Consider the following 26,836-nt stretch of genomic DNA (forward strand, 5'->3'; position numbering starts at 1 on the left):
GGCTCACTGGACAGTTATGAAGACAGTGAACATGCAGCTGCATTTTAAGTATATATATATATGTATGAGGGTTATATAGTGTTATATATATATATATATATATTTATATATATATGCTACAGATGTGGAGAAGGGAGTAGAAACCCAAGTTGGAAATTCCTGTGGGAAACCTCTCCCCATACCAACAGAGCTGTTTACAGGTGAGTGAGTCTAGGGCATGATTAAATTACTATCTCTGCTTCCTTCCTCTTCTCTGTCTTCTCAGAGGCATCTTGGAAATTGGTCTCTGATGAGTAAAGTGAATATATCAGGTGTTTCTTAAACATAGAGGGAAGAGCAGGGTAACAGAACTACAGGCTGTGATGTTTCAGGGAGTGAGGGAAATTACCAAACATTTCATGAGAAGTCTTTTTTTTTTTTTTTTTAGATTTTCCTTAGTAGCTTGGCAACATATAATTCTTTAGTCTCCCAAACCCTGTCATCTAAGTTATGTTAGGATTCAAACAGCTAGCAGACTGTAAACAGGAGAGATTAGTCATCCTCAGATCCCCAGCAATACCATTTTGGAAAGAGGGAGAGTGGTTCCTGTATGACCCTGCACTGTTTACATTGGGGTAGCAGCAGGGAAGAACATGGGAAAGTCAGACATAGCTGACACTTTAGAAAAAAATTGAAAACATTTGTCAACACTGTGACCGACTACGTAATAGCTCCTGAGTGGTGCTCAGCACTGTCTCACAGATGCCCTTCAGTAGGATGAACTGGAACATCACAGTCTAGTGAGCAGGAGACAGTCTGCTGCTCTGTTTGAGCTGAATCCCTCTTCACCATGGTGACCAAGAGAGCTATATCTGATCTGCTGTTCTGGCAAGGTCCTCCATCATTTCTCTGTCTTCTCATCGCAAGGCTCCTCTTCGGAGTTTTCCAAGAAACCTCAATCACTGTACCTGACAGAGCTGGACTTCTTTCCAGCAAATGAACACAAGGACCCAACCCTGTCTTTGGGAAAATATGTTCTTCCCTTCTGGAGGGTATCCAAAGGGCAGGCTATCCCAGCAAATACCCTCAAGGACCAACAGACTAACAGTAGCTGACCCAAGGCTGGTGTTTTCAATGCGTGTACATTAACAGTAAAAGAGAGTAGGGTATTTGTGATGGGTAAAGGTGTAGGCTTTCAGTGCTTAAAGGAGGCTTGTAAGAAAGAGGGGTGCAGATGTTTTAGTAGGGTCTGTAGTGACAGTACAAGGAATAATGGCTTTAAATTAAAGAAGGGTAGATTCAGGCTAGATATTAGGAAGAAATTCTTGGCTATGAGAGTGGGGAGGCCCTGGCATGGGGAGGCCCTGGCACAGGTTGACCAGAGAAGCTGTGACTGCCCCATCCCTGGAAGTGTCCAAGGCCAGGCTGGACAGGGCTTGGAGCAACTTGGGATAGAGAAAGGTGTCCCTGCCCATGGCAGGGAAGTGGAACAAGAGGACCATTAATGTTCCTTCCAACCCAAACCACTCCATGATTCTATGGTGCTGTTTCATTCTGCATTTAAGCACCAACTTTACAAACACACACGAGATCATTTTGAGGTTTCCAGCTTCAATACCATGATTTTGACTTGGAGTGATGTCACCCTTAGCTGAGACAGCCCAGTCTCAGAGGTGCTGTAAGAGTCATCCAAGCCCTGTGCTATTGTTCCTGCTGCTGTGTTTTGTCTGGGCAGCCCAAACTCTTATAAACAGGAAACTGGAGACTTCAGATGATTTCTCTGTTTGAATACCGATTGGTACAAGTAGTGGAGATTGCTGCCCTTCTTCCAAAGAAAACTAATTTATATGAATATTCATAGACAATTAAACTGTCGTGACTACTTAAGGAACTGCCTAGACTTACATATAGATTAATGTGTGTGTGTTTAGGCTACAGGTCTTGCTCCAGGACCTACAGATATCAATCTACTCCTCAGTCCTTAACGCTGCCAGCAGGCATGTTTTTTCTCCTGAAACTCCTCTCCCATAAATACCAAATAAAACTATAGTTTGTGCAATAGTCCCAGAGATATTGGTTGACCCAGACTGTATTTGTTTGCATGAGACATCTTTACAGCACTCTGGGGAAAAAACAGAGTTTCAAAACCAGAACATCTATCCTCAGACAAATCTGCTGAACCGTGGAGCCGTATTTCCTGACTTTCAGGTATTTCTTTTGGAGTAGATACAGTAACACTTGTACATCATTGTGAGTCACTCCTTGTGCATATGTGCACATTACATCCATTTTCGCCCGCGCTGACAGGGCATTGCCAAACGATTTAGTTTAGATAGAGCTGGCTCTTCAGCATAATTTTTCACACACACATTTTAGCGCACTGAAAGCTGAATGCTGATTTACAACCTTTTTGGAATTTGTTTTTCACCGTGGTTTATGCCAAAGATGTTTTATTCATATAAAACAAATGCCTGACATTTGTTTCATTAAGATATTAAACTTGCACTCCGTTTGCTCTCACTGAAGACATCAGCCATGTAAAGGATTGCCAGGACAAGCTCTGGTGTGGGCATGGCTGAGGGACTTGGAAAATGCCATGTGAGCTCATCATTTGCAGCTCTGACTAGGCAAGCCCTGTTCAGATCCTTGATTCAGTGGCAATTAAATAAACCAGAAAAGCACCCAACCCCACCCTTTGCAGCTGGAGCTTTGTCTGAATGTGATAAGAGATCATTAATTTTCAATTTGACCTCAGTCTTTAACATTCAAGTGGCCTCTTTGTTCTCGTAGTGATGTTACAAGCAAGGTCTGAGTCAAGGGAACTGGAAAGGAAATATTAAAATAGTCCTAAAAACCTCTTTAGTTTTGTGAACTTGCTTCTCCTAACTTAACCGTGCACACCTTATCCATCGGACCATCACAGCCCCACAGCTTGGATTTCCTCTCCATGACTGCTTTTTTCCCAGAACAAACAACCACTGGTCAGCCAAGGTGAGCAGTTGTGCAATGGTAATAATGGATATTGAAACTCCACAGCAAAAACATGTTGTGAACCAACTGTTGGGGCAAAGTTTATTTATATCAAATGTCTGTGTGTAGCATTTGCAACAATCTACAACAGAATAAAAGCTGAAATTCACTGATTAGAGTGTTCTCTGTGAATAGCTCATACAGCTCTGAATTCAAAGACAGAGTTGAAGAAATTGTTATTACAACCCACTGCAAAAAGAGCTATTGTGAACCTATGGGCAAATCAACAGCTGCCTATGGAAAATTATTATTATTAGAGAATAGAAGATGTCCTATTTTTAACAGATAATCCCAGATTCTGGGTTGAATTAGAATGAAGGAGAGACCATCTTTCACATCATTTTTCATTCAGGGACTTGGCAAGCCAATACTTTGCAGAATGTAATGCTTAAATTGCTGTTTGTTACTGGTGGTTTCTCATTGTAGCACCTCAAGTACTTCAGGGGAGGACCTGGGGCTTGAGTCCTTTTGTAAATACACAGCTACTTACTATGTAGGTGCTTTATGCTGCCCAGTTTGGGTTCACAGGGATGGAGCTGGGGTGTGTTTTAGGGTTGCTTTAATGTGGTTTTTCTGCTTTTAAGAAAACTCAGTTTTCCAGTGACTAACTCGTGATTTGTACTGAAACAAACGTCTAAATCTTGCTCTTTCTCTGACAGAATTAACAAGGCTGGATGGCACCGGATTTGGGATCAGCAGTTGTTAGAGACTTCATTGTCTCTTCTCTGTGGATGCTCTGGAGAAAGAAATCTTGTTGGGGGATTGTCCCATCAAATACAAAGGAAAAGGGATCTGCCTTGATTGTGTCTTCAAAAACCTTCATAACAGTCTGAGACCTGCTCAGAAGCCTTTGGAGCTGCACAGGCAGAAAGCCTCCCCCCCCCCCCCGAATATGCAGACTTCAGGTTTTATAAGACAAGCAACTGACCTCAAGGAATATCTTCTCTAGAGATCTGAACAATTTTATGCAAGTTTAAGGGTACTGGAAAGGGATGGATGATGGCTAAACTAGTTAATAAGATGTTCAGTGACTTCCAGTCAGAATCAAGCACAAAAAATTGTGCTTGAAAAAATGTTTGGGTTTTTCGATGCTGCCTTTAGACTTGTAACTGTATGTAGCCTTTCTTAGAAAGGAAAACACACCAAAAAGTCAATGTGAATTTGACAAAATTTCACCTTCCTGATGATATATGCTCAGACAATCAGGGAAAACAAGCAATATTATTTAGGTTCCACCATATGATGTGGCCCATGTGAACAGCTCAGGCAGAAACTGAGACCTGATAACACTTTATAATAAATACTCTGATGGGGAAACAAATACTGTGAAATACTTTTACAGACAAATGTTGATCTTGAGCAATGTTCTGCTGGTCCGTAGGCAATGCTGAAACTTGAACCCAGCACTGGTTTTAAGTATTTTTGCTCTATTCAGCTCTGGAATTAATCTTCTGCAGTGTGTCACCCTGTGTTGCAGTGATTATCACTGAGCTGATGGATGTAACTACAAATATTGGGAATAGTTCTTCAAGATCTGCACTTTGTATTGCAGTTGTTACTATTTTTTGTTCCTTTACTTAACCAAATTTTAGCTGTGTGAATGTCATATTAATTAAATAAATTCAGAATGGGTTAATTCAACAACTGGAAGGCTTATATTTATCATTGTTCAGTAATACTACCCAAGTGTCAGCTCTTAGTTTGAAAAATTCCTCTGAACTAGTAAACCAGAGAATAATAAAGATGCTATAATTTTCTTTCACTAAAATAAACAGAATATTTTCTTAGTTAATTGTTTACATGTCTTACTCCTGTCACTTCTTTCCTTTCATCCTTATTTTTCTTGTTTTCCTTTATTCACATTTCATCTCTTGAACTCCTTATCTCTCTAATCCCTTATCCTTTATGTTCTTGTTTTATCTCTCATTCCACCATTTTATTCCCTGTTTCCTAAGCCTATCTCCCTTTCCATGCTAGGCTCCCCAGGCTTTAAATGCCCTCTGAACCCTTTTTCCCTTTCCCCCAGTTCTCTACCTTTCTCTTCTCTTTCATTTTTCCTTACAGCAATCTCTGCAGAACAATACTAGAAGTCGAGCTGGCAGGCTGACAAAAAAGAACAGTTGGAAAGAAAAGTTTACTCAAAGACAGGCACATTTTTTTTCTTTCTTTTTTTTTTTAAATCTATAGGAAGGTGTTGCCAAATCATCTGCCTTTTCAGATGTGAAACTTTTAGCAAAGCTCTGTGCAGCACTGATGTGAGGGAAGGAGCAGGAAACACTATCAGGTTGCCAGATGACTTGAGGATAGTGAGGTGGGATTCTTAAGTGCACGTGACAGCAGTAATTCAGGATATTATTCCTCATGTAAAAATAGCTATGCAAAATTAACACAAAGGCTTTGGTATAAAAAGATAAAAGCCAGGAAACTCAGAGGCTGTGCAGCTCTTTTTATCTCATTTCATTTTGGTTAGGGGATTGTAGGGAAACAGCAGAAAAGATAGTGTTTACACTGCAGCATCTGGGCCAAGGTGTAGTCACAACAAAAGGTTATTGTATTCCTGCCAGGGAAGTGGGTAGGAAGAGGACTTGAGTGCAAAGGTGATGATCTTAGGCTGGGGGCATGAACAGAGATGGGAAAGGTGAAAGGCAAACTGGAACAGGACAGCAGGTATCTACAAATCAATTGGTGGGTCTATGAAGGACAGAAGATTTCAACTGTGATTTGTACTGGAGTGTGTTTGTTACTGGGGGGTAGAATAAACCACTTCAGGCTTTGCATCTTATAGTCTCAGCTTTCTAAAAGCTTGAAGAAATGTTCTTTCCCTGAAGCTGGAGCAACTTCAGTTGGCAAATATCTATTAGATGGCTTTGCTTTATTCTGAATTTAAATTTCGCTCCTGGAAATAACATAGTGATGTGAAGAGAGCTACAGACGGGATTTTTTCCCCTTCCCCACCATCCGAGCCGATGACCCCAAGCCTTGACTTGCATTCCTAATAGGATAGGCCTTCCTTTGTAAGAATTCTTTAGCACCTGTAGGTTATGTGTTCAATTAGCATCTATATCCTCAACCAAGCTGAGTTGCACAAGCTTTGAAAAAAGTAACAACCAAATGGCTAATTAGGTCAAATTTGGGGCATATCAAACTTGACAGTGTCTGGCTTACATCACTGTGGATTTACATAATGGAACTTAACGGCCCTGAAGAGTCTGTTGTGTCTACTCTGATGACTCCATGGAAGCTTTTTTCCATAATTTTCTTTAAAATCTAAAATATTCACTCAGAAGAATATCTTCTTGATAACTTTTCTGTGTTGTATAGGGCTTCTACTGGTTGTTACCTGGGCTGCTAACACAATAGTATTGCAATCAGTTATCTTATTTTTCAGAACTCAGTAATCAACGTCAGCAACCAATTGTTTAACAAATTTCCTTTTTAAAACCAAAGCTATTTTTCAACTGTTTGTTCAACTAAAAAAGCCTGGGAGAGATGGCAAAACCCATGAGGACTCAGGGTAAATGGCTCTGGTAGTCTTTTCCAGAGATACTACCTACCAATGAGCAATAATTAAAAAAAAAGCAAACAAACCAACAAAATCTTAAGTTAATAAAGTTTTATATTCTTACCGTGGCTTCCTCTGTCTTCTAGCAGCCCATCCTGTACATCAAAGGTCACAAAGAACACAATGAGTCACTATCAAAACCCAAAGAATGCTTCATGAACAATTACTATACATAAATTGCAGCCTGGTATTTCATTTCTGTGCCAACTCACAGTAATACAGCCCATTTCCTCTTCATTTTTTTCCCCTTCAGCTTTTGTCCATAATAGCAAACAGCTTTGTTAATCTCAGCCTGATTTTTTTTTTTTGGTGTATTTATACCTTTGCCTTTTTGAGTAGTGGGCAGTAGTGGCATTAAATCTTTTACTACAGCTCTTAAGGCTACACTTCTTTGGTGTCAGAGTCTCCAACAACTCTATAATGCTCTATAAAGCTTTGTAGCCAAAAAAATCATTAGGAATACTGAAAGGGTTCTCTTTGAAACCCAGAATCAAAGCATCCCCCAGAGAGGAATCAGCTGTACATTAGCTCATGCCTAGCAGAACAAGTGAGCATCGTGCAGCTCTGAAACCTGTGTGGATCCCTTAACACACCCATTGTCTGCAGGGCCTCAGGATCCATTCACTCAGTTCTGCAAGCATGGTACCTTATACACTCTTACTACCAGGCATGTGGGACGAAACAGGCCTGTTTGTAGTCAAGATTATCTTAGCAATCATTAACCTTGGCTTTTCATCCTACAATCCCCAGTTTTCCCACTTTTGTCCATGACTCTTGCTGAGATCCCCTGAAAGAGGAGCAGAGATGTTTGTTCCCTTGTATAGTTTAACATCGAAGAAATAAAAAAAAAATCTTAAAAAAATTTGCCGAACAATGATCACAAAGACAAATAAAGGAGAATTGTTTTTCAGAAGGTATGATTTATGTCTGTGTGTCTATGTGTATGTGTGCAATTAAATAATGAAGGCAAACCCAGATTTATGCTGTCCTTGTGTTATTACCTAGGCACTCAAATTCTGCATACTGGCCAGTTTTTAAGTAGTCTGCTGGCTAATATTTATTGTCTTTAACGAGCAATATTATGGACTAGAAAGTTGTGATGACAAGTAGTAACAACTGGCATTCTCTCAACAATTCCACAATAAGAAAAGAGGGAAGTAAGATAATATCAGCCAGCTTCCTTTTGAAGAGGTTTGGTTAAGTCAGAATTCTTCATTTTAGAAAATTACAAAGCAAAACTACTTCAGACTATTCTACCTAGCATGGGAGGAAGATAGTAGATATTTTTAATGTTCCTAAAATAATCACATCCTATTGTGCCCCACTCTAGCAAAAGGTATACTGAAGTAAAACACTGTTGTTGTTGGGGTTTTTTTTGCCTGCTGAATTGTGAGAACTGTTCAAAGACCCTTTGCTTCAGTTCATGATAACAGAAGTAATAAAATGTGTTTGAGAGATGTATTCTATACCCTGGCCACAGACTGAAAAACAGGACACAGTCAGGCCCAGGGCCTTGATTTGTCTTAAAAAATATTCGTATCAACTGCTTACATAAAGGTGACTCCAAGAAGGGTTTGTAATTTTCCTTAAAACACACTTGACAAGTTTGGCGCATAAATTTTAATTCTTCACTCCATTATTAACCTTACAGATAAACTTGTACACATTTAACCATGCAGTTTCCAATTTTCGGTCTCTAAAAATGATATGTTAGCACTTACATATCTTTGGGATCAAGATCTAATCCTGAAGGGGCTCCAGGCTGAGAGCATTTTATACTCAAAAAGCACCACTACAGCAGTTGTGAATAAACATAGGTGCCAACAGGTCCTCTTAAGATTGGGATATATTGTTAAAATGCTACTGGGGCAATAATATCATCATTGAGTCATTAAACCATTTGGGTTGGATGGAACCTTAAGGACCATATCATTCCATTCCCCTGCCATGAGCAGGGACCTTCCACTAGACCAGGTTGCTTAAAGCTCCATTATCATGTAAATCTTATAAATTATTATTTATTAATAAAAATGAAGTGGTTTTAGCATCATTGAGAAAAAGCTGCTACAGCAGGCTAATCTATAAATCTTTTTTGAGCCAAACTTCAACAAAGCACTTGTAGTTTTTGTACATTCTTGGTTGATTAATTCTGCAAAATTGCATATACACATATAATCTCCATTTTGCATATGCATATGTATTTGCTTATACCTATCTGCAAATTACAAGTGGCATAAGCACTGTAGAATTTGCATACATCCAAACAGAAGACTCCTGCAGGAGAACTTTGAGAAATGTGACCTCTTCTAAGTTACACCAGTAAAATACTGAAAACTCACTGTCGCTTATGACGTAGAGCAAAATGAAAGTAGAGGTGATGAAAGTGTTTGCTTGTGATTGAGAAAACAATACATTCTTTGGTCCTTCCCTACAAAGAAAATATTTCTGCTTTCTTTTTTTTTTTTTTCCATTTTCCTTCTTCTCTTACACTAACTGAATGTGGGTGGGAAACAGTAGAAACGGAAAGGGTCATGTTTGCTCCTCAAAATTCGAAGACGGTGTTTTTTTTCGTTTGCCACAGATGCTCCGTGCTCATCAGTTGCCGTGTACTTCTGAGAGAGAAAAGAGAGAGAGAAATTGCCAATAACATTGGTAACCTTAAGTGTAGGCACGCATAAAAATTTGCTGAAAATTGGGTTGTGGTACATGTTCTTATTTTAGATTTGCCCTTGTTAACATCTTTTTAATAAACAGGTGCATACACTTCCCCAAGCTGTCACTGTTGTTTATCCAGTCTGCACACTTTATAAATCTACTAATGGAATAGACCCAATCATCTTAAGGATATGTGCTTTAATAAGCTACAGTCTCAAAGTTTTCAGGAAAATACTTTCTGGCACTATAGTTCTGCTGGATAGAAGCTTCACAAGGTTTGCTTTTCAAGACAAAAAAAAAAAAGTGACACAATTTCACTTTTCAGCACAACGTAACAGAGAGTTTCATACATGCTTGACATTAAGATTATCAACAAAGTGGGATGGGTGGAAGGAAAGGGAAGTGAAGGTGTAAGAAAGGTGGGAAAATCTTTTTTTAGTGAAGTTTGAAACCAAGATGATGCTTCCCACTGAGCATCTGGATCAATGAGGTATAGACCCAGGGTTATTCTCCCTAGACAGCATCAATCCCACTCCCAAAGTTTCATTCCTTTCTCTACCTCTTGACCCAGGGCAGAAGAGCCCATCACAAGGCAATGAAGACACTATTTTTAATTCCTAGCAATTCCTATTTTTAATGTCAACCAAAATCAACCATTTTCTTCACAAATGCTTGAACCATTAGGCTGCAGTGCAATGTTGGCGTTGCTCACACAGAGAAGGAACAGCTATAAAAGTCTGTCCTTGGAAAAGGATTTTAGATGGTGAATGTCAAAAAGGGTTGGAGGATCTTCTTCTCCAAACTGCAGTCTCTCATTGTAAATTCCTTTACTGTGAGGGTGGGGAGGCCCTGGCACAGGTTGCCCAGAGGACCTGTGGCTGCCCCATCCCTTGAAGTGTTCAAGGCCAGACTGGACAAGGCTTGGAGCAACCTGGGCTGGTGGGAGGTGCCCCTGCCCATGGCAGGAGACCTGGAACTAGATGATCTTTAAGGTCCATTCCACCCCAAATAATTCTGTGATTCTGGATCCAATTAAGAGGATCAAATGTTTACTGCTGCTTTTCAGGTCTCAACTTTAAGCAGCACAAACACCTTTCGTTGGATCCATCCCATGGTTCTTTGAGAGCAGCAGCTCTTAAAGAAACTAATAGTTACAGTCAATGCATTAGAGATATTAATACATTTAATAATTACTTTGCTATTGAAATAGCAAATAAGTTAAAGGTATATAACTATCTGCAGATTCGTCTCATGAGCTTTTAGATTGCATCGCTGGAGATCTGTATTGTCTGATCATAGAATGCAAACAGTAATTGCTGAATTTTTTTCTAAGTAACACCATGGGAAGAGTTTCTGCTTTTAATTCTTCACTGAAAGTGTCAGTTTGATAGCCCTGGAGAATGTAATCTGTAATATTTATCTCACAGAATGGGTCAGGCTGGAAGGCACTACAGTGGGTCATTTGGTCCTATGTCCCTGCTCAAGCAGGGTCATCCCAGAGCCCATGGCACAGGATTGTGTCCAGACAGTTCTGGAATATCCCCAGTGAAGGAGACTTCACACTCTCTCTGGGTGATCTGTTCCAGCATGTGGTCACCTGAATAGTAAAGAAATACTTCTTCATGTTCAGGTGGAACTTCCTGTGCCTCAGTTTTTGCCCATTCCCCTTGTCCCATTGCTGGGCACCACTGAACACAGCCTAGTCCATCCTCTGCCCCCTCCCTGCAGCATGGATGAGGCCCCCTCTCAGCCCTCTCTTCTGCAGCTGTACAGTCCCAGCTCCCTCAGCCTTTCCTTGTAAGACACGCTCCAGTCCCTTAATTGTGTTTGTAGACTCTGCTGAACTCGCTCCAGGATCTCCACATACTGAGGATCTCCATAAGTCAGGGGAATGAAAGCAGCAAAATAAACTTTCACTGTCTCCGTGAAGTTAGTTGGATCTAGGTGATCTTTAAGATCCCTTCCAACAGTTCTAAGATTCCATGATTTGTTAACCAAAAGCTGCCTATGTTGCTATGTGAAGATGAAAATTTCTAGCTATCACCAGGTTGGTTTGCAATCAAGTCTACAGCCTGTACATGAGAGGTCACATAACCCCACAGGTACACCCAAAGCTTTCCAGCTATTAAAGGGCTCCTTAAACCTAGAACTTTGTATGATCTGATGTAGTGTGAGTTTCATAGTGCCTCATTAGGTGAAAAACCTTTGAGCAGACCCTGTGCTACTCTGAGTCATGGTGATCCACACGGAACTCTGCTCATGGTGCAGACTTTACCTCTAGCATGATTTTTTCTGGGAAGAAGCCAAAAAAAAGAAAAACATTTTACAGAGGCAAGCCTGGGTGAAGTACAGATCGAGTGATTTGCCACGAAAAAAGTTAGAGGTGCTCATTAGAGGCAAAGTTATTAGGCCAAGTAAAGAGTTAATCCCTGTCACACAGAGGTAACAGAGTTGCCAGCCTTGAATTCTTAAATTAAAGGCACTCCCTGAGCACCAGAGAAGTGACTCTTTTTTGCAGCTTCCTCAGTACCATCCGTCTACCATAATGCTGTGGTGTTTTTCTTTCTTTTAATTCTGGGCTCCAACTAATTACTGGCAGGAAGTGCCCATTTTTATGCCATTAGTATGCAAATGAGCGAGAAGTAGAAAAATATTCTAAAGGAACTGTTACAATATCTGTCCACAGATTACTGGCCAATTAGAACATGGGATTAGGGCTGCAGGACCCCAAAAGAGTATGGCCAAAGTCTTTCTGCTTGGGTGCCTCAAGTGTAATTTCAATGGGAACTGTATATACACGGTCCTTTTCCTCAAAAAAAGGGAAAAAAAAGTTCAAGCCTAAATTGCCAGCTTACAAATGAGCACTTCTACACTTGAAAACTAAATGCCTTCACTTCCTTGCCTCAATTTTCTTATCCATAAATTGGGGATAAAACATCCTGTTTAGCTGCATTCCAGCACATGCCAGGGGCAAATTATTCAGTCAGAATGAAGGTCTCCTCATCTGTCACCCTGTCTGAGAGACACAATCTTATAAAATTATTTCTAAGGTGTGTAATAAATACTAAAAGATTTTCAGGTCTTACTTCTGCCTAGATAAAACCCAGGAAGAACTGTCTGCCTCGTGACATTCTGGCATTTTGATAGTTTGACAGTGTCAGGAATTCAGAGGTGCAGGACAGTGGAAAGTTATTAGAAAACAACTTTGCTAGGGTTTTTGAACCTAAAAACTCATTACACAAAACACTGCATTATCCTAAGGGTATTTCTCATGCAAATCAGCCTTCTCGCCACTCTTTCATAATCACTCATTAGACAGAGTGGGAAAAAATGCATAACTCCTCAAGTTACTGGTGTTGGTGCTTCTCACAGCTGTATTCTCTGGAATTTTTGCTTTGTCACTCCATTAGGTGTTACTCATTTCATCTTCCTATTAAAAAAAGAAAAAAAAGTTTATGTCTACATACCAGAGATAAGCACACTAAACTGAGGCAGTGTGACAAAACATTTCTCCTCTAAAATTTTTTTGGTGGAGAGGTTTGTTATTCACTGTGGCCAAAGGGAGAGTTGATACACCTGGCCGGAATGATAACACCTCCAGAGGAGGCCACCAAGGTGATCAGAGGGATGGAACACTTCTGCTATGAGGAAAGGCTGAGAGAATTGGGTTTATTCAGCCTGGAAAAGAGAAGGCTTTGGGGTGACCTAATTGTGGCCTTCCAGTACCTGCAGGGAACTTACAGGAAAGATGGGGCAAGACTATTTGCAAGGTCTCATAGTGACAGGATAAGGGGGAACTGGTTCAAACTGGAAGTGAGTAGGTTTAGATTACATATAAGGAAGAAATGCTTGGCTGCAAGGGTGGTGAGGCCCTGGCACAGAGTCTGTGGCTGCCCCATTCCTGGAAGTGTTCAAAGGCTTGGAGCAACCTGGTCTAGTGGAGGCTGTTCCTGCTCATAGCAGGGGGTTTGGAACGAGATGAGCATTAAAGTCCCTTCCAGCCCAAGCCATTCTGTAACTCTATGATAATTCCATGATAACACCTGCCCAGCTCTCCCAGGAGCAGCACCACCTGAAAAGGCTTGAGCTAGGGAAAAAACCCACACCTCCTACTCATTTCTAACCAGTAACAGCCCTGATTTTCACTCTTTTCAGCTGCTTCTCCCACAGAATCATGTTTTTAAAATTATTTTATTTTTCATTTAGCCCACCTGGTCCACAACTCCTCGCTATTTATTCCTTCCACTCCTCCTAAGCTCTTGATGAGTGTTTCATCGCTTGCTTCACACTGTTTGTTTCCTCTCCCATCATTTCACTCAGGTGTCCTTCTCATCATTCCTCCTCCATCCCGCTCCATCAGCCGGGATATCCCTGCGGGTAGGGAGGGTCTCCCCGGTCCCTGTGGAGCCCCGCGGACAGGGAGGGACCCCGGGGAGATCCCAGTCCCTGGGGAGTCCCGCGGACAGGGAGGGAACCCCGGGGAGATCCCGGTCCCTGGGGGAGCCCTGCGGGGAGGGAGGGACCTGGGGGGGCCCCGCGGGCAGGGAGGGTCCCCGGGGAGATCCCGGTCCCTGGGGGAGCCCCTGGCTCCCCGCGGGCAGGGAGGGTCCCCGGGCGACGGGGCGGGAGGGGGGGCCGGCTCTGAGCCGAGGGAGGGGCCGGGACGGCGGCGCGTCGGTGCCGACGGTCTCCAGGCGGGAGTGAGGAGGAAGAGGAGGAGGAGGAGGAGGAAGAAGAGGTGAGCGCCCTCGGGGTGGGGTGAGGAGCGGGGCCGCCCGCGCCACCGGGCGGGGAGGGAAGGGAAGGGGTCAGCGGGGCGGGCGCTCGGCGGGAGCGGCGCGGAGACAGAGGGGGCTCCGGGCGAGCCCCGCCGCGCTGGGCGTGCGGAGCCGGAGGAGGGAGAAGCCCAGAGGAGAACCGGGAGGGAGCGGAGCGGAGCCGGCTCCGGCACCTGCGGAGGGGGCAGCGCTGAGGGTGGGCCCAGGGTCGGGGGAGGCCCTGGCGCCGCGGCCGGGAAGGGGCCGCTCCCTGCCCGGGCAGCGCCGGTGCCGCCTCCAGGCTGGCCTAACATGGCTGCCGGGCTGAGCTGGGGCGGGCAGAGGCCTCGGGGATCCCCCTCGGTCCCTCCCGGTCCCTCCCGGTGCCCCCGGCCCGGCCGGCAGTGAGCGCGGCCTGGCCCGGCCCCGCAGGTGCTGCCGGTGGCGCTCGGGCCGGGGCCGCCCCCGGTACCCCCGCGGCCGAAGTGCTGCTTCCCAAAGACACGCTGCATTTCACCTTTTGGGTTTGCTCTTGTGTTCAGGGTCTGCTCGTTGTAAGCAGGGAAGCGGAGGTGCAGAAACCCAAACGCGGTTTCATCCCAAATGTCAAAATGTTGATACGTACAGCAGTTCTGCTGGTGGAGGTTACCTGGAAAAATTGCACTTGCAGTTTTGGCATAGCATCATGCTTTGGAGAAGAAGGGAAAACAGAAAACGTTAAGAACACTTAAAGTTTACAACATACGTGGATTTTAGGGTATTGGCTTTATTATTTTAGGCTGAAAATGCCACGGGACAGAACACTTTACAGCAGAGGAACTGCTTAAATATAGTTTGCAAACATATCCCAAGTTTAGGAAAGTGTCTGGGATGGATGGGGCTTGGCAGGTGAGCACAGATCTTTTAACACATGACTGTGATGGCCAGAGAGAAACCTTAAGGTGCAAAGGCATGAACTTTATTTTGTTTTTTTAGGAGATGGGGAAAAGTTTGAAGCTTATTTATGGGAGAGTTTTCTGGCTGATGAGAAGTGGGTGCACATTGCTGTGATTCAGTTAAGCCCAATAGGTAAAGTGGAGTAGCAGATTTTAGTGTGGCTTATAACAGTGGTTTGGCATAATTCAATAGAGCTGTTTTATTGGACTCTATTAACCTGGTTAACCTTAAATCTTAACCATGACAGGGTTTTCATGTAAAGAGCTTCTATACAAAGCACAATATTGAATTTTAATTGAAACTTTCAAGGCCCAATGTAGAGTATGTTCTTGCTTTATCTTTTTTTTTTCTTTCCTTCTTGGAAGTCAAGGTGTACTAAAATACAAGGCAGTATTTTAAATCAATGCTGTCTTTCTTTTTTTTGATCTATGTGCCTACCACATATAAAAAAGTGAGGGTGGTTCTCAATGTATTGTAAACAACTTGATATTTACAAATGTAACAATACACAAGTGTATCTTGTAAACACATGTTGTTTACAAACTTTTTGATCAGTTTCCCAGTTCAATCATTGATGGTGGTAGTTGAAACTAACAAGCAAACTCTGTTCAGCTCAAAGTGTTGGTACTTTACAAATAGAGTGCCACATTCCTTCCTCCCTCACCTGATGAACCCACAGTTTGAATTGCCATAAAGTGATACTGTTACACCTGAATTTCAGCCTTTTGAGATTTGCCATGAGTTAAGCACCTGCTAATTAACCCTTGTGTGTCTCTCTCCTGCATTAGGATCAGTACCAAGTGCAACAGGTGTTGCAGAAGTCGTGCCTGGGGTACAGCTGAAACGTGTCACTTTTGCTGCTAAGTTGCTCAGACTACAATGTAAAAGTTATACAACTTCCTTAATGTTGTTTTAAAATAAGATATAGACATATTTTAAAGACCTGGTTGGCTGGAGGCCCGTTTTAGAGTGGCCGGTAAAAGCAATAAACTATTCTCAAACATTTTTGCTCTATAAAATTTGAGAATATGAAAACAAAAGGTTCTTGGTTTAGCTTTTTAGAAGTGTTTTCTACACCCTGCAACTGCAAAGTGCTTTTAGCCCATAGCTCAGAACCACATACTTTGGGCATTTTAGGCCTCTGACCCAGTCTACAGCATGGACTCTGTTACTTTCTGTTTTGGTTGGAGCAGTGAGGGTTTGTGGTCTCTGACCAATGTCCTGTACTGGCAAGAGTGTCTGAATATACATTTTTATCATCAAAACAATATGTTACCCGTGTACTTTCTGTCACTCAGGGCTCATGTAATAAACTTCCTGGGGAAAAACTGAAGGCTGTTGGAAGCTGTGATCACACCAAGCTCCTCCTGATGTAGGCAAGGCCAGTAGTTTTAGAAGTATTTGCTGTATTTAAATTCCTTACTGTTTGTAAGCTGGAATCTAACTTGTAGAAAAGAAATAAAGTATGTACACATCTCATTGTTTGGCTTCATAAGATCAGAATGTGTTTATCCAAAACTGTCCCATATAGTCCAGGCTGGGAGAGCCATTGGAGTGAGACACTTCTCCTGCAACTGTTGAGCAAATATTTATGTGGAATATTGTCTTGTATTAGCTCTTCCAGCTGCAAAGAGGAAGTCTTGTCCAAAGAGTTGAGATCTTACCTGGTTCAAGAACTGAGTTAACTGCTGTTTCTGTAAGAATTGGGTCCTGAACTATATGCTCAGAAGAAACATAACATATATGTTCCTGTGTGAACAGAATTATGTTCTGGTGTAAGGAGATACACTGAAAATGTATTTTAGGGTTTTGTTTTTAGTGATATGAATGGTAAGTTTTCAAGACCAGATTGGACAGGGCTCGGAGCAACCTGGTCTAGTGGAAGGTGTCCCTGCCCATGGCAGGGGCTTGGAATGTCATGGCCTTTAAGGTCTCTTCCAACCCAAACTGTTTAATGATGCTGTTCTGTGATACTGGTATAAATAACAGGACCTTAATGTTGACTGTTCTATTTGAGGGCTTCTATGTGCCACTGCTTGAGACATGAGCTGTTGTATAATGGGAGTAGTAACAAAACAAAGGCAGATGATTTGCTGACTTGAACAGAGCGAGTATCTCATTGTCTGGGATTATTTGTGTAATTTATTGTTACTCCTGATCAAAAAAACTCCAACAAAAGTGAAGAACAAACTCGAAATACCTATGTAGGGCTGGTAGGATTCCATGCAGCAGGCATTGTGGAAAGAAAAATGATTACCATGTTTTTTTCCTCATTTGCGTGTGAAAAGTCTGTTCTACCAAGTTTGTAAAGCAGGAAAATCATGTTAATCTTTGGTGGCAGAATTGTTAACAAGGGGCTGTGGAGAGCCAGCCTTCCCCTGCCCCCAGCCATCCGTAAGTGGTGCAGTTAGAGGTGGGGAAATGGTGCCTGAGTGCTGGAAGGACACATATCCCAGTGTGAATTTCACTTCTTCATGGATTTATATCAAAGTGTGTCTTAAATGGTCACCTTAGCTGGCCATATTGCTGAAAGTCAGATGTGAAAGTAAAGATAAATGTGTGAAGCACCAGACAGAGTATGAAATCTAAATCCGAAACCCATCTCTCCAAAAAGTCCTTTATCCTAAATCTTGGACCCCACCTATATGGATATATGGGAGTGTATATATGTTTTATTTTTGATTGACAGCATTTCCTGTAGGCAAGAAATCAAAGATCTTTTGAAGTTATAAATGACAGTAAGTAGGGAAGTCAGTATTTCAGATTGCTGGTATTTTGGGTACGAGTAGCTCTTTGGTGTTCAAATGAGAACTGGAGGAATGTCTAAAATTAACAATGAACTATATAACATTAATGATGAAATGCAGAAGTTGGAGGAAAACAGGCAAGGTCAGGCTCTGAGTGTTGTTTGGTTTGTGTGTGTAGGCTTACGTACCATCAAACTGCAAAATTTAATACATATGTGATTAGCTTGCTGGCATTTCAGGTGCAACTGGATTAAATACATTCTTCATAACCTAATTTTGCTAAATTGTTGTAGTTTGCTGAATTATTATGGAAAATTGGTGGAAAGATTAATGTTAGTGTGACCAAAACAAGGGGAATTTAACCAGTTTTGCACCTGAAAACATGTGCATTGTGTAGCTCTGTAACACTGTGACTAGTGCGGCTTCACATGCTGTTTTCCAGTTTTGTTCCAAGCTTATTTTTGGGCAGTGAGGTGCCTGTTTGTGCAGCAGGTTGTTTGTGTTAGTGATGCTCAATGGTACAAGTATGATATTGCCATAAATACCGTGGGAATGTTTTCTTCTTGGAGCTACAGCAGTGGTTGTTAGAAAGGTTGCTTTGGCCATGCCTCTGGCAACAGAAAACTTGTGGTGATCGTGGTCTTGATGAATAAAACACCATCCAGAGTGCAAGATTTCTTTCACAGTCACTTTTAGAAGCTGTCATTGAGGGAAAAACACACCCCTCAAGTTCACGCCTAAGTAATTGGTTGCAGATTTAATATGATGCAGTGTTTTATTCCTTCTCTGGGATGGAATCCATGTCCCATGTTGGGTGTTACTCACCCTGGCAGGATTCAGTGGTCAAGTGTGTTGGAATGAAGGATGGAGATCTGGCTGTTGCCATGACTTATATTTCTTAAGGACTTTGAATTTTGGTGTGTCCTCCTAAAGCCTAATAAAATGTTCATAATAGAAGCAGAAGTGTTGTAAAGCCATTGTGTGGAAGCACTTCCAGAATATCAAACCTTTGTGCATGCAAGAGTAAATGTTTGGGAATGCTGAAAAGTCAGAATGGATGATTAGCCAGAGCAGTGATGATGTGTGACTGTAGTGGCAGGATATTTGGGAGAAAGAACTGTGAGGACAGCACCACTTCTAGACCAGCTTGTAGAAAAATATCCCTCTTCTTCCAATCAGATTGGTTTGGAGAGGGAAAAAACACCTTAAAGCCATGTGTTAATGGCATTATAGTGGAGTATTTGATTGCATAGATCTTGATTCTCTTTTATGGGGTTTATTTACCAGGTGACACCTTTATAAACAAAACAAGAATCAAGTCCCTGGTGCCTTGTGAAAATAAGGTGTTTTTATAAATATCTTGCCTGATGCGTGTGATTGATTTCTCAGAAACAGCATAATTCCTATAATTTTAAAATGAAAATCTTAATTGAAATACAACTTATTTCATCTGATGCTCAGCATCGTATTTCCTACATATCTTTCTGCTTTGATATTTACTTTACATATAAATATGCCAGAAAACAAAAATTCAACAAGTAGTTGAACATATTGCATCTTTTATATTCCGTTTCTTTTCAAGGTTTACACAAGGAATATGCTGTGAGATGACTTTGCAGAATAAGAGATCCATGAGGGTTCTGTGAAACTGTGTTTTGTCATTTCCCACTTGAAAGTTTTCCCAATTACCTTGTCTGACTACTGGATTGCACTTTAATACAGCAGATTTCTGAGTATAACTGTGTTTGGTTTGAGTTTAAGTTCTCCAAATAAACAGTAACATCATCGTGTTGACTTTAGAGAATAATTTCTTATCCTGATCTTGCTTTAAGAAAACTTTGATGAGAAATATGCTCTTGTTGTTGTTAAGTCAGTTTTCTTTTTGTTGTGATTTAAACATAAAGGCAAGATTTATGGAAATGACTGCAGGGTGGTGCTGGCCTAATTAGTCATTATTTCTGGCAAAGCATAAAAAATTGGTTGTTCTTGTGCCTATAACTAATAGTGTGCTTTGTATTTAATCTGTAGGTCTTTTGTAAAACAAATGGTTGTCCTAAAAACTGCAAGATACACACGTTTAAAGTTCTTACTATTTTGCATGCTCTTTTGGGGTGTGATTTAACTTTCCTGTTGATAGCTAAATTTACTATTAGGTGTATTTGAAATGTATATTTGTGTATATATATCCTTTAAGATCCTGTATGTTTTCGAAGCAATAGTAGTAGCTGAGCTGGAATTTGCAGTAGCAGTTTTGGAATAGAATATGGCTTTTCTACCAGTGTCTATTCAAGGATTAAACACAAAGCACTGCAGTGCTTTATAAAAGTACTAATACCTATTACAAGTTTTTGCAAAGAGTTTTAGGATTATCCATGTGATATGTTCACCATTGGACTGAGGGGTGTCTTTTAGGCTTTCCTTTTTGTAGGCCTTGTTGCAGTGAATTACCCGTAATTGGTATTTCACCCAGAAGCGACCCAGGTGATTTAGGAATTCCACCACCTTCAGCATGTGGAATGTCTTTCCTAATCAGGCTTAAGAGAGGAGGGCATTAGCTTAGCACAGGAATCATTGAAACCTGCTTTTTAAAGAAAAAATCCAGCAGGACATGTGACACAAATGCTCCTCCTCTGTGCCTTTGCCCTCATTTTCTGGCCACAGCTTGTGCTGCTCTTGGACATCCTTGGTGCCCAGGGGACACCTAAAGCACCAGGATGCTTTAATGTGCCTCTCTATGAATCCATTTCATGATTAAACTTTTAAAAGTTGCAGCCCCCAACATGTAACTGCAGTTTCATGGTAGCTCTGACATTATTTTACTATTCATGCTGTGAATTCCATTCTATAGTAAAATGAGTATTATATTGGCCTTTTAAGTTGGTTGTCAGTGGAGAATAGGGAAGCTACACTTAGAGCATCTGTATGCAATCTTGGTGACAAGTAGGAACCTCTGGAAAGCTGTTACTGTTGGGGCAGAACTAATCATTCTGTGTGAAATTATATAAGGAGAATTAGCTCTGACTCTACCTCATTTCCTTTCATACCGCTGTGAAAATAAGCTTAGAAACGTCAAACCTTCCCTCCTTATTTCTCTAAGTACTTTGTTAAAGACTTCTTTTTATTAAGGCTTATTTATTGTAGGTGCTAGAAAAGAAAATATAACTACCTGTATTTCTAAGTACTAATGGAATGTGCATCCTTGCCCAATTTGGCAGTTGTGATTTCCTTCTCAGGATGGGATTCCTGGGATCAGTTGCTGTTTCCTTCTCTGTTCTTTGACTTTATTTCCCCGGTGGATCATTCAGAGCACTTCACGTTTAAGGTAGCATGCTTGATGTGAGAGAAAATTGTCAATCACGCCCTGCCTTGGCTATTTAGAAAAGAGAGATATCAAAAGCCTGCTTGGAGCTCTAAGGAGCAGTCAGATCACCTGCTGAGTTGCCTGGCAGGAGCCTAAACTTGTGCAGCCTTTAAGTTTAGCAAAGAAAACGTGAATCTCTGGAGGTCGTTGCTCTGCTCTGAGGCCCGTACTGTACGTGTGAGCATATTGTTGTGTGTAAGCCAGGCAGGTATTTATAGGCCATTTCTGACATGTTCCTCTTACCAGGACTTAAAAACAATCAGTGAAGATTTGTGTAACCCCTCCATAACCTAATCCCTTGTTTAACTATCCCTGGAGGTGGCATATTTCCTCTAATACTATTCTAATTTTTTTCCTAACCCGTTAAGCTTCTTGGGTTGTTTTTTTTTTTGTTCTGCTGTGGATTTTGTGGTAGCGGGACATGATTCTTGTCACTGCTGTTAACCTATTTTGAAGCTTGAACTCTCTTTCTTTACTCATCTTTTATTTGTACTCACTGATCCTGCTTAACTCTTCTAGGTTGCCTAGGTTTTCTTCTGAGCATTTATTTGTTTCCTGCATATTTATTCAGATCTAAACATTAATCAGTATCAGTGATGAACATAATAAATCTTACCCTCTTTTGCATATGATGCTCCTATTATTATAAGTTTGAATTATTTTTCATTTCTGAAAATTCAATATTAAAACCCCAATTTCAGTTTTGTTAATCACTTAGTCCCACTTTTCTCAAGTCTAACTCTGCTTCCCTGAATGCTTGCAACCCTTCCAAGGTAACTACCAAATTTTGCAACTATTTTGTTCATCATCCAAGTAATAAATAAAGCATTAAATAGTCCTGCATTGAAAATTCCAAGAGGAAGTGTCTGCACCTTGTTGCAGACCTGACCTTTGGAACTGCAGTTGCAGAATGGGTGGGTTGTGCTCTGATCCCTTCATAGTCTTTGGGACCGTTGCTGGTCTTGGTTCTTTCTGTCCGGGAGCCTGAAACTGGACAAATTATATCCAACATTTTACAGCTTGTAGGTGTTTAGGGAGGGATTTTTTAATAAGTTTAAAAAGTTTGGAGGGTGTTTACATTGATCTGCACCCCTGGGTTGGTGGTGGTTCCGTTTGTCAGAGTGGTGTATAAACTCATTTTTGATTATACTTCTGTGTCTGATCCATACACAAATGGTCATTCTTCAGGGCTGCTAAATCAGCACTTCAAATACTGAGATCTGATTGATCAAGGAGTTTTTTTGAAGTGTTACTTGTGAATCAGGTAGGCAAGGGAGGAGGGAAAGAAATGGTATCTCTATTTCAAACCCTTTTCTTTCATGTTCTTTGCTTGGAACATAATCTGCAAGCGTTCGGTTTCTAAGCTGTTGTTTTGCTATACCTGATGTGATCAGAAACACTTGGTTTTATCCTCTGCACTGGCATTTCCAAGACCAAAGCAACAAAGAGATGCTGCTAGAGAGCTGGAAAGTGGCAAGAACTGTGGCTTACAGTTAAGGCAGATGTGATTGCAACATCTGTGCCTAGGAAAGCTGCAGTCTAATCTGCCTTCTGTCTTCAGGATTTCTGGGATGCCAGAAGCAGAAGTGGTGCAGATAAGGCATGTCCTCTGAGGTTTTGAAAGGCTTCTGCTCAGATTGTAAAGCTCTTCCTTATTAGGTTTGCAGGAAACACAGCTCCTCTAGTGCAGCCAAATGGGTTTAATACTTCTCCTTGGTTTCTCCAGTGGTAACTCTGACTTGGGAAGAAGAGCCTCTATGGTTGCCTCTTTGTATTGACTAACTATTATGTGTGGTAATTTCTGACTTGGAAGCTGTGATGTGATCTGAAGACAGTTTATAGATTGTTTTCCACTTTTTGCCTTAAATTGTACTCTCTGGGCCTAAAACTTGGGACTTCTAAGTTGAAATCTCCATTAGAACACAGTCTAGTAAATTTAGGAAGAAAAACCCCAAAGCCTTGGCATCAGACAAGTGAAATTCATTATCTTTAATGGTTCTCTCCTTTTCCAATTGTGTCCTTGCAAAATGGTTCTTTGCACTGAGAATAAACCACGGGCAACAGACTGGTTGGTTTCTGGGTGGCATAAATTCTGCATATTCCCCTCTGGCTTATTAAGAAAGCCCTGCCTTTTTCCCTCATCTCTGAGCAACAGTCATGCGTCTTTTTCCTGGTCTCAGGACTGTCCTGCTCATGCTGGAGCTCCCTGCCCACTGTGCTTTACTTTTCCTGTTCTATCTTTTGAAGGCTGTGTCAGGTGAGATGTCCTTACTGTTCTTTCCCCTTTCAGATGAGCTCCTCTGGCCTGATGTGCAGCTGGTGAGAAGAGGGAAGTTGGTGGCCTTTCTCTGCTCCAGCTATATCTTTTTGAAGGGATTTCACTTCAGGCAGTGGACAGCTGGCAAAGCAGGTATGAGCTGTGGGAGTTCATCAGCAAACACTTCAGAAATGGAAAGATAACACTGCTCTAAGTTCATGTGTATGTTCTGCAGGAGAAGCAGTAAGTAAGATATGAAAGAAGCAACTGGATGAAACATGAAGACAATGTCCACATGATAAAAGCAGATGGTTTATATTATTTCCTTCATGTGGAACTTTTATGTTGGTGGTGTTATAACAATTCATGACAAATTAATATGCTTTTCTCTCAGTGATGTTTAGAATTTGGTTACCTGAGTATCCATGTTGTTCAGTGCTTAGAAATATTTGAAGAGTTTTATTCTTCACTGGATTGTACACAGAGTAATGCTGGAAATTGAATAGTGTATTTCACTGCAGATTATCCTACAATAAGTTCTTAATGGTCTGAATGTATTAATATTCACTTTCAAAGTTTACAATTTTAAATGTTATTAAATTCTGTTAAAAATGTAAACTCTGTTCTGTTTTCTAGCATTAATTATGTGAGTTTGAAATTCTCAGTTTCATTTCAAGGTAGGGCTTTTTATTTGTATGTAGCTGTTGAAATAAATTACCAGTACAAGAAAACATTCTACTAATAAACGAGGGATGCCTGGAGTTGGCTCTGCTAACTGAGACAATTTAATTCATCCATCATCAGGGATGATGTTTCTTAGCAACACAAAGTATTTTCACCCGGGGCGCTTTCACAAACTTTCACATTTTTCTTCAAATACAGCCTTGGTAGTGTTTTATATGACCTGAAGTTCGTCCATCTGTCCTGAAGCTCCCAATACTTTTCCATTTTCTCCAGTGATCAAATGATTCGATATGTGGGATTTTTTTTCCTAGCTTAATAATACACAAGTTGACTAGAGAATCATTTCGCATGTCAGATTTTCCAAAGGGGTTCTGGGAAATTATTTGTTGCTCCGTATAGCAAAGCTAAAAGTTATTGAAAATGTGTTACAGTTTCATAATAAAACAGATCCGAAAAATATTGGCTTGGGAGCCAGCTAAATGCTTTCTGATAGCCATAGCCTCAAGGGGGATACTTGGATCATTTGTAATAAAGGGATATCTTTGATATCTTTTGGTGAATTGACTAGTATTCTGTTTAGATCATAATTTATGAAAAAAAACCTAGCTTGGTACTCAATGTTATATTATCAAATTGTTTGGGTGTAAGAATTGCCTTAATATATGGCCAGAATGTTCATGTTTATTCTTTTAATATGCTGTATGAAATCAGAAGAAACTGTTTGATCCATTAAGACTCTACATATTGCTTTCCATTTTTTTAACGTGTGGGGATGATTTGAGCAGTGTAATTACAACCTGGAGTTGCTGGGGAGACTTGGCTTGCTCAGGAAACCCCTTCAGGTATGTAACAGGTGTTAACTCAGTATGGAGAGCAAACATCTTCCAAGTGCAATGTGTTATTTTGCTTTGAGAAGTAAAATACCTTATTTTTAGTAAACTTCTCTAAAAACTTCTGTTATGTGACTAAACTTCAGCTTTTATCTTGCTTTGAGAAGAAAAGCTTTAGTGGTTATAGGATGAAAACATTTTTATCAACAGTGTGTAGTGATAAGTGTTTGAAAAATGTTGTGATGAGGTAACTACTACTCAGCTTATTTCACAACAAAGGTGTACAGAAACCATTTTAAGCAGTAGGAAAAAGTACAGAAATACTGGTTTGAAACTTCCTCCTAGTTTAAAAGTGCTGTGTTGCAGCTCATGTCAGCTTTGATTTGCACGTAAAGTTTTCGTACATAAATGCAAGAAACAAACTGGAAGAATTGGTGGGATGCTGTTACAGAAGGTTTTATTCATGATGTTTTAGACTGTATGTGGTGTTAATGCACAGGTGAGTGTTCAGGGAGTCCTGAGATTTCCCAGCAAGGTCCATGCTTGCATTGTAATTTAACTGGATGCTTTTCTGTAAGGATGACACCTCACAAGTGAACTCACTAGTAATTCCTGTGTTATTCCAGACTAAATGGCTCTGGGTTTCTAGATGGTGTTTCTAATTCTGAGACATTACTTGCGTGTCCAGCTTGGATATCTTGTTTCAGGTGATCTTTGTTGCACTGTAGGTGTTTCATACCATGTATCCAGCATCTTTTGAGATCTGCAGGTGTTCCCCAGAGTCCTTTGAAGAATTGCTTAAGTTGGAAGCTTTTTCTGTTACCCTGTAGCAAACAATATCTGAAGAAGGAAGGCGAGAAAGAACATCTGAGCAAAGAGCTTTTCTAGCAAAGCCTTTAAAAGTCTTTGAAAACAGCAGCAGTCATTTCTAAGTTGGAACTCTGGCAGGTTGTAGAAGGGTCTGGGCTGTGTCTGCTCCTGCAAGGCTTTGTTGCGTGTGGTGACAGACTATCTACGTTTTCACCTCTGCCTTAGCACACTGCATCATCTGGGAAGGTCTGGAATCAGTTGTAGGCTCTCCTTGGACTTTCAGGTGCTGTTTAGAAAATTTCCTGCTGTAGGAGTAGTTGTGGCTCCTTAAGGCCGATGTTAGGGACGTTTCCTGAAGGCTGGTGTTAGCCCTGAAACCGAATAATGTACCTGTGGTCACATTGTAAACCTGTATTTGCATCTCCATGCTGTGTGTAAAGACTGGCTTGAAGGCTGATAATGTGTTTTCCAGAAAGTCAAATTTAAAGTATTTTTAAGGATTGAAATCTGTGCATAATTGAGACTTTGTTTTTCCAGCTGTAAGCCCAGTGTCTGAATGTTCAGAGCTAAAAGAGGCTGCCACAGGCAAGCACAACCTGTTTAATATGAAATCAACCCTCCCAAATACTCTCCAGAAATCAGTCTAAGAACAGTTTAATTTTGGGAAAAGCTTCGTTTGGGGTAGAGAAAGGATTCCATGAAATTCATAAGCTAAATAGAGCTCTCTGCTGTGAAGTAGTGGAAGCAATGCTGGTGTTAATGTCAGTCTGAAATGGAGAAGAGAAGGGATTCTGATAGTTCTAAATGAGTTCCCTTTATGTAGGAATATTTTTTATATTGCAGAATGGTTACTGAGGATAGGTGAGTGCTGAGAAAACATCACCTGTGTGTGTTGCTAAAGACAAAAGTAATTACTAAATGTTACTTTTAAACTACAGCTTATCTTGTCTGAAGCAGCTGCTCTGGTCCTTCTCTTATCCCTGGTCTTTTTCTCAATCAGGAATTTTCCCTATATTCTGTGCACTTCCTATGGTTGGGTATAAGGACATGAAGAATTGATAAAAATGATCTTTTTGAAGGTAGTGAAAGATCTGGAGTCAGTCTGATAAATAGAGAGGGATAACTTGTAACGAGGAACACACAGTAGTGTCAGAACTGTTGTAAATTTTCAGAAACTACTTTTCATCTTCATCCAACCATGATTCAAATGAAGAACATTCCCTTTATG

At 41.0% G+C, this 26,836-nt stretch overlaps 1 protein-coding gene across 7 annotated transcripts in view; it reads left to right on the top strand.

The window, feature by feature from the left end:
* Positions 1 to 13,882: 13,882 nt before the first annotated feature.
* GTDC1 (glycosyltransferase like domain containing 1) overlaps positions 13,883 to 26,836 on the top strand; it is a 180,095-nt gene continuing 167,141 nt past the window's right edge. For 6 of the 7 annotated variants that reach the window (XM_071561806.1, XM_071561805.1, XM_071561811.1 and 3 more), the window contains exons 1-2: positions 13,883 to 13,964; positions 23,318 to 23,437. The gene's annotated coding sequence lies outside the window, so the exon portion shown is untranslated. Of the gene's footprint in view, positions 13,965 to 14,971; positions 15,801 to 23,317; positions 23,438 to 26,836 lie in introns of those variants that run through there. The other variant, XM_071561807.1, reaches the window with a different exon arrangement.

This window comes from Pithys albifrons, chromosome 8 (assembly GCF_047495875.1).
Source record: "Pithys albifrons albifrons isolate INPA30051 chromosome 8, PitAlb_v1, whole genome shotgun sequence".
Classification (NCBI taxonomy): domain Eukaryota; kingdom Metazoa; phylum Chordata; class Aves; order Passeriformes; family Thamnophilidae; genus Pithys; species Pithys albifrons.